An 8,406-nucleotide genomic window follows, 5' to 3' on the forward strand; every position below is an offset into this window, starting at 1 on the left:
CTTCAACCTCTTGTAACAATATCTTCCCCCAATCTCTCTCTCTCTCTCTCTCTCTCTCTCTCTCTCTCTCTCTCTCTCTCTCCCTCCCTCCCTCTCTGCCTCTCTCTCTTGCTCTCTCTCATGCATGCACGCACGCACATGCACACAAACACACACAAACACCATTTCCCTCCAATTATTTCCTCATATTCTCATTGTATTAGGTATCTTTATCTCTATCTCTCTTTCTAGGTATCTACTTCAGTTATCACCATCATTTCTTTGTTTCACTCTCTCTACCCATGTTTCATCTCTCTCTATCTCTCTCTATGACACACACACACACACACACACACACACACACACACACACACACACACACACAGAGGAACATAATCTATTCTTCCCTTTTTAACCTCTCTCTCTCTCTCTCCCTCTCTCTCTTACTCACTCACTCACTCACACCATCTCTCTCCCTCTCTCTCCCTCTCCCCCTCTCTCCCTTCCTCCCTCTCTGCCTCTCCCTCTCCCTCTCTCTCTCTCTCTCACACACACACACACACACACACACACACACATTGTATCATGTATCTTTATCTCTATCTGTCTTTCTAGGTATCTACTTCATTTATCACCATCATTTCTTTGTTTCACTCTCTCTACCCATGTTTCATCTCTCTATCTATGTCTCTCTCTCTCTCACACACACACACACACACACACACACACACACACACACAGAGGAACACAATCTATTCTTCCCTTTTTAACCTCTCTCTCTCTCTCTCTCTCTCTCTCTCTCTCTCTATCTATCTATCTAATGTTCCCTTATATTAATGTCCTTGCCTCATGTATCTTTATCTCTCTCTCTCTATGTGTTTACCTCATGCATCTCACCCTTCCCCATTTTTCTCCTCTCTGCCCAGGCTCTCTTTCTTTGTACTTCATGTCACACTCTCTCTCACATGTCTTAACTTTCAAGCTTTGACTCTAATTCCAAACCATCTTTTGATTTTAACTTGAAAGGTTTGACTTAATTTGTAAAGTTTGACTTATTTCATAATTCAACCTTATTTCTAAAACTTGATTTAACATCTAACTTAGTTTTGTCTAATTTAAGAAAAAAATATTGTTCTAACTATTTAAATAGTTTATTATAATAGTCTTAAGTTTATTATTTGCTTACATTATTAAACCACCACCACCCCCCCCCCCCCCCCCCCCCCTTCATGTCTCCTATGAAATATCCTGTTTCATCACCTTCTCCCACACATCTCTATCTTTCTTTCTTATGACCCCTCATGTTGTCATTTCCTACTCTCCCTATCTCATCTATCTTTATGTCTCACTTTCTTTCTCTCATATCCATCCCCCTCTCACTATATCCTTTTTGTAATTACTATATATATAGTCTGTGTCTCAAACCCTCTCCCTCTTCTGTCTCTTTATCTCTTCTCCCTAATCCCTAATTACTCTCTTCCACTCCTTCCTCTCACCAAATGTTACCTCTCTCTCTCTCTCTCTCTCTCTCTCTCTCTCTCTCTCTCTCTCTCTCTCTCTCTCTCTCTCTCTCTCTCTCTATAACCCTTGTTATCCTTTTTCACTTCATACCTCATGTGTCCCCTTTTCCTTCTTACCCCTCAAACAATATCTTCCCCCAATCTCTCTCTCTCTCTCTCTCTCTCTCTCTCTCTCTCCCTACCTCTCTGCCTCTCCCACTCTCTCTATTACACACACGCACACCATCTCTCTCTCTCTCTCTCTCACACACACACACACACACACACACACAATCTATTCTACCCTTTTTAACCTCTCTCTCTCTCTCTCTCTCTCTCTCTCTCTCTCTCTCTCTCTCTCTCTCTCTCTCACTCACTCATGTTCCCTTATATTAATCTCCCTACCTCATGTATCTTTATCTCTCTCTATGTGTCTACCTCATGCATCTCACCCTTCCCCATGTTTCCCCTCTCAGCCCCTCTTTGTCTCTCTTTGTACTTCATGTCACACACTCTCTCTCTCTCACGTCTTAACTTTCAAACTTTGACTCCAATTCCAAACCATCTTTTGATTTTAACTTGAAAGGTTTGACTTAATTTGTAAAGTTTGACTTATTTAAAAATTCAACCTTATTTCTAAAACTTGATTTAACATCTAACTTATTTTTATCTAATTTTATTTTAAAAAATTGTTGTAACTTTTTAAATAGTTTATTATAATAGTCTTAAGTTTATTACTTGCTTATATTATCAAAGTTTAAGTATATTAATCAATTTTAACTTTAAATAAATATATATATTTTAATTCAATTATTGAAAAATAATAAAATATCCAAATAAACTTGTAAATGAAGAAATGTACAATTTAGTCATGTTATAGTTAACTTTGAAAAAATGAAATTTTCCCACTCAAACATATATTCTAGAAGATCATGTGTGAAAATATTTAGAAATAAAATTGTATGAACAAAGTAGCCATTAAAGATCAATTGGCGAAAAAGAAAATTAAGGTTTAATTTGATTGTAGAGCCATAGATCCAATAGATTATAAATTTTAGGTTATTAGTAATATCAAATTTATATTATTAGTCATAAACTCAAACTCATTGAAAAATAGTTTTACTAGTTATTTAATAAATTATGAGGTTTTCTTTAAAAATAGTAAAAATTCAAAATATTTTCTTAGTATTCATACATTCTAATTTTAAAATAGATTTTTAATATACTTTAACAACTTTTTATTTGATAATTTCCAAAACTACTGTAACTCCTTATATAGGAATACAATAGCTTCAAGATAAACTCTTGTTAGAACAAACTATAGAAATACAATAGACAATCGCCAATGATTTGCTCACATTCTCTAAGAAATTCTTCTAATGGAGAAGGTAATGAAGACATATGCGATATGCATGCAATAAGATGAACATAAATAGAATGAAAGGCGACAACAGTATTGGATTTGAAAAGACAGAGATAAGGTATGAGTGAGATCAACAAAAAATTAGGGTTATAATTAAGGTTAGATTAGGTTTGGGGTCAATTAGAGGGAACTCTACCATTATTGTATGACATTCATTATTGGTATGGTTTGATTATAGTTAGGGTTATGAATTAATATTTCCATAAATTTCATTATCCTATTTATGCGCTAATAATACTTATTCACTTTCAAACAACTCATAAAAGACTATTTATTATATAAAGTAAGAAATATTTTATAATTTTTTAAAGATAATATATTTAATTAAAAATAAAACAATAAAAAGCTAACAATATATCAACTATCCATATTTAAAGAAATGACACAATCTTTAAATCTAAGAAAAATCAATCTTTAAATCTAAGAAACATAAAAAATATAGAAACATTATCCATATTTAAAGAAATAACACGATCTTTAAATCTAAGAAACATCATGGAGTTGAAAAATATAGAAACATGTCATGCAATAGAAATATTTAGAAATATCTTATTTTCCTATAAGCTTTTTTAGATCTTCTTTAAACTTTGTAAAAATAAGATACTCAAAAATAATAAAGTTGTTATTATATTTTTTATTTACATATTTACTAAGAAGACATTTTTTCTATTATTTTTCATTTTTCCTACGATTTCAAGAAGCAATAAAAATGAAATAGACAAAATTCAATTAAGAGAAACAAAAATCAAAATTTTTAAATTAAATTAATATCCAAACAAAGTATACAAGTAGCACTTTATATTTCAGAATGCCATGGCATTCTCATAATATTAATACAATATCTAATAATAATAATAAGAAAGTGTACAATTAGCACTCTATATTTTAGAAACCCCATGGCACTATCATAATACTAATACCAAAATCTAATACATTCATTATCTAAGCACTGCCAATTTTAATGTTTTTTACATTGCCACCATTGCCTCCATCAGAGTGCGTTTTGGGAGCATTCATAGTTAAAACCCAGTTCTCAAACTTTGCCAAAATGCTATCCACGTTCACATTTTTCGGCAAACAGAATTGCCTCATAAATCACCCAATGGAATGCTCAACACGGTGCCACTGATCCGTCTTTTCCTCCTCTTCTTTGTGCTTCTCCCTGCTTATTTGCAGGGTAGTCTAATCCACCAAATCGATTTTCAAATCCTCCTTTCTCAGCCCTGGAAAAAATCTTTAAGAAAAGCTGCTAGAATGAAACATAATAAACCTAAAAAAGGGGGGCAAATGGATTATTGATATTTTACCAGGAAAATCTATGGTGAAGACATGAGCTTCAGGGGTTTCCTTCCAATCAACTCTTGTGTTGGCCACGGCCATGGTGTCCCTTGAAAAATGAAGAAGTCGCTGTGGGGACAGTCAAATCTATAGCATCCCAAACACGAGAAATGGGAAGCCATGGATCAAAGAGGCTCTTTTCCCATTGATCCCATGCACCTGTGCCTCTTCCAAAAAATTGAGTTAGAGCCTTTTTTTTACCAAATAAATATGAAAAGAGGTTGAAATTTTGTAGAGCTTGTAAATGTACAAAATGCTGTAAATTGTCTTTGTGATGACCAGCTCAAAAGATTGGTTTCAATTTATAGACAGGATGAGAGGATTTGAGAGAGGTGTTGATTTGTGAAGAATGTTTAGAGAGGGAATAAGTTGGTGAGGGAAGTGTTTAATCTATTTGAAGGGAATGCCACTTGTTCGCACACCACATAGCATAAAAATATTGTTTACCAGCAAGGTATCCCACAGCTCTCAACTGCTGTCCGTGAGAACAATTCTAGAAACTTCTTCGACTATGGAGCGTTGCCATTATTAATATATTATTTTAGAAAACAATTCATATTCCATAACAGGTGAATGCAATAATGGGCAAAAGGAACTGTCCATTGTCATACTGGCAGCTGCCTATCAATTTTTTTGAAAATTGCTTATTGTTTACATTGAAATTTGCTCCCACTATAGAAAGCCTCTTGGCTTAATTAGTTATTCTTTATTTAAGTTTACTTAGGATAAATGCATTATTTTATTATTTATTAGTTTGACACCTAGGGGTATGCGTACTCTCACATGTTTTCTTGTTAACAACATAGGAGTTAGCACTTTATTTAAGCACATGGTGTCAACAACATGTCTACATGAGATACACCTTGTCATGCTTATGCTCTCATCTACAATGGAGGACAATTCACTTTTGGTGGATGTGTGCTTAGTTGTCATGCTTATCTCCTAGCTCTTTCCAGAAGCATTCTAGAGGCCTTTATATACAAGGTCTCCTAGTGTATTTGTACATATCTTTTCTTTATCTGAGAATATAATTTTCATATTTTTAGACCAAACCCTTTCCTCTTCCTATCTTTTTCTTCTCTGTGACAGGTTTTCTACGTGCAAGTGATTTGAGGGCTTGCGGATTTGATTTTCATATTTGCTCAAATCCTACATGGTATCAGAGCTAGATCTGTTGTAGTTTTTTTAGTATTTGGAGAAAAAAGAGAAAGAGGGTTTGACATAACATATCTGACATTTTTTGGGCTTTTTTCTTTGTTTTTTAGAGGTGCAATGGAGGCGATTCAAAAAAAAAAACTACAGAGGTATTTTCAAATAGCAATTCTCCCTCATACAAAATCCTTTTTTCGAGCAATTTTTTTTGTTTTGGGGTAGGATTTTGTGATCTACACAGTGGTGTAGGTTGTTTGAGATCTCTATTCTTGAATTTTTCTGCAAATTGCAAATACCATTTTTTTCAACAAGGCTTTGTTTGGGCTCATACAGACACATATTTCAATGCTATTTTTTTTTGAAGTGCATGATTTATTGTCTACTTTTCAGATCTGGAATTAGTTTGGAGTAATATCAAGTGTAAATAATATTTTCATCATTTGGTCATTTTTTTGGCCTACAAAAAATAGATGATGATGTTGGTTTCATTTCATGTCTTGGCCATTTGAGCTCCTAGTTTTGGTGTTGAAGTAGAGGCTTCAGTTTCCTCCCTCTCTACATTCAGCGTCTAGGTTCTTTTCTTAGTTTTTGTTCTTTCAGTCGTTGTTTCTTTGGTTTTTGAGGGATATATTTATATGTTGTGAGGGGGAGCATTTTCTTTTCTACAATTTACTTCAGAATCGACCCTTATGCTTCTGTCTTCTTCTCTCAATGTCAGACCCTTCTGTAGCCTGGCTAACGCCACACAACTATCACACTTGGAAAGCACAAATGAAATGGGTTCATATGTCACGAGGCTTATTTTCATGTCTGGATGAGAACCAACCTATCCTGCAACACCCTTTTGAGGTTCTTCAACACAGAAACAAAATGGATGAAGCCATGGGATTGATTGCACTGAATATCTTTGATAGTCTTCTATTTCACTTGGATGGTTTGACCACTTTACTAGCTATTTGGACCAAGTTCTACAACTTGTTTGGCACAGTAAATGAGTTTCAAGCACTTCAACTTGATGTAGAATTGAATTCTTTAACACCTACTAGCTTCCCCATCATTGAGGACTTCTTGATGAAGTTCAAATCTCTTATAGTTTTGCAAGGATGTGAGAAAAAAAAAATAGATAATGAATGTATTTTTTTGATACTCTCAAAGTTGGGAGGACAGTATCAGATCTTCTCTTCCACTTTCTACTCCACTATGGATGCCTTGGGTACTAGACATCAGATGTCTTCTTTTGAGATATTTTTGATAGGTTAACTCATGAGTATTCCAAGCCCACTCCGATGGATTCACTTACAAGTTCACAGTCATAGGCATTGCTTGCCAAGGATACATAGGAGTAGAGATTCCTCTTCTCAGCACTCTATTAGTCCATCATCCTCCTCTAAGAAGGAAAAAAAGAATACTGAGATTCCTACCTATTCCTATTGTCATAAAGGACCTCATGATGAGTCACATTATTTTTAGAAGAGATTTGATGGCTATGAGAAATAGATTGCAGATTTGCAAGCTCTTCTTGAGAAGAACACTGTTTCCTCTCCATCTTCTTCTACCTCACAGGGGTCTACCTTTCAATCTTCTTCCATATCTTTGACATCTACACCAGATTTGGACAAGGTCATGCATTACGAGCATCCATTTCATCCCCTTCCCAGGTCCCTTGGATATTGGATTCAAGTGCTTCTCACCATATGATATCTTCTCAAGGTGTCTTCTCCACTATTGAGGCTTCTCCTATTCCTCATATTCTCATGGGGAATAAAACTAACCTAATAGTATGTGGGAAAGGTTTAGTTGGCATTTAGGATGGCACATTCAGTGATGTACTGTATGTTCCATCTCTATCTGCAAGCCTTCTCTTGATTTCTCAGATTACATGTAGTGGATAAGGGAAGACAGTTGAGTTAACTATAGATTTAGTTGTCATTCATGATAGTGCAATAGGAGACCTTATTGCTATAGGGACAGTTGATCATTCCACCTATCTCTATATCTTCTCACACTTTGGTCCACCATCTCCATTGTCAAAGCACAACTCTTTTCTTTCGCAAGAGCATCATGTGGTGCAGTCAAGATACTTGAACCTTTGTATTGTTCTTGAGATCACTGCTTTGAATTCTACACCACATCTAGTTGAGGCCTTTTCTCTTTAGCAAGATTCTTCTTCCACTCTACTTGACCCTCCAGCTCCATTCATTGAGCCTCCAAGTGCACTTGTTGAGGATTCTACAATGGACATTCATCTCCTCTTTCATGACAGTGTCATAACACCTACCTTGAGGATTCCCTTTCAAGATCCTCATGTTTTCTCCTTCGAGCATCAGTTAGGCCTTCTAGTTTTACCTCTCATTTAGGGGTTTTCTTATTTCTTCCACATTGGAGTTTCATTGGTTTGATCTTTTCTATAGGGTCTCCATCATTCTAGGGGGGCTTTAGTGTCTTTTCTCTATCTCATGGGGGGGTTGGTTGTACTTATGGTTTTGAGAGAGTGTCTTGAGCCATTTCCAGGCTATGCTTGGGATTACAAAAGTTATCCTTGGGGGGTCTTGTCAATGCCTTCCTTCATGTTTTTTTTAGCATGTTTGTTCTATCTCTTTTTGGAGTAGGATTTTTCCCATTGGATTTTCTCTATTGTCTTTGGTTTATAGAGATTGCATTGCATTTCATTGCATTTTTACATGGATACCTAACATGGCCTAGTAGCCAGGACCCATTATGCATTTCATCATAGCTTTTGTGAACTTAAGTGCATTACCCTAAGTTGCACTTAAGGGAGGGTGTTAGTGTAAATAATTATTATTCACGCTTTACTTTAGTTTACTTAGGATAAATGTAGTATTTTATTATTTATTAGTTTGATACCTAGGAGTATGTGTACTCTCACGGGTTGTCTTGTTTACAACACAAGAGTTAGTAATTTATTTAAGCACATGGTGTCTACAAAATCTCTACATGAGATACACCTTGTCATACTTATCCTCTCATCTACAATGGAGGATAATCCACTTTTGG

The 8,406-nt window shown here is 35.2% G+C and overlaps 1 pseudogene; it reads right to left on the reverse strand.

Annotated features, from left to right (window-relative positions):
* Positions 1 to 3,843: 3,843 nt before the first annotated feature.
* LOC149534526 (17.6 kDa class I heat shock protein-like) lies at positions 3,844 to 4,281 on the reverse strand (annotated as a pseudogene).
* Between the last annotated feature and the right edge of the window lie 4,125 nt (positions 4,282 to 8,406).

This window comes from Cupressus sempervirens, chromosome 10 (assembly GCF_028749045.1).
Source record: "Cupressus sempervirens isolate cs-2001-9-10 chromosome 10, ASM2874904v1, whole genome shotgun sequence".
In the NCBI taxonomy this organism is placed as follows: domain Eukaryota; kingdom Viridiplantae; phylum Streptophyta; class Pinopsida; order Cupressales; family Cupressaceae; genus Cupressus; species Cupressus sempervirens.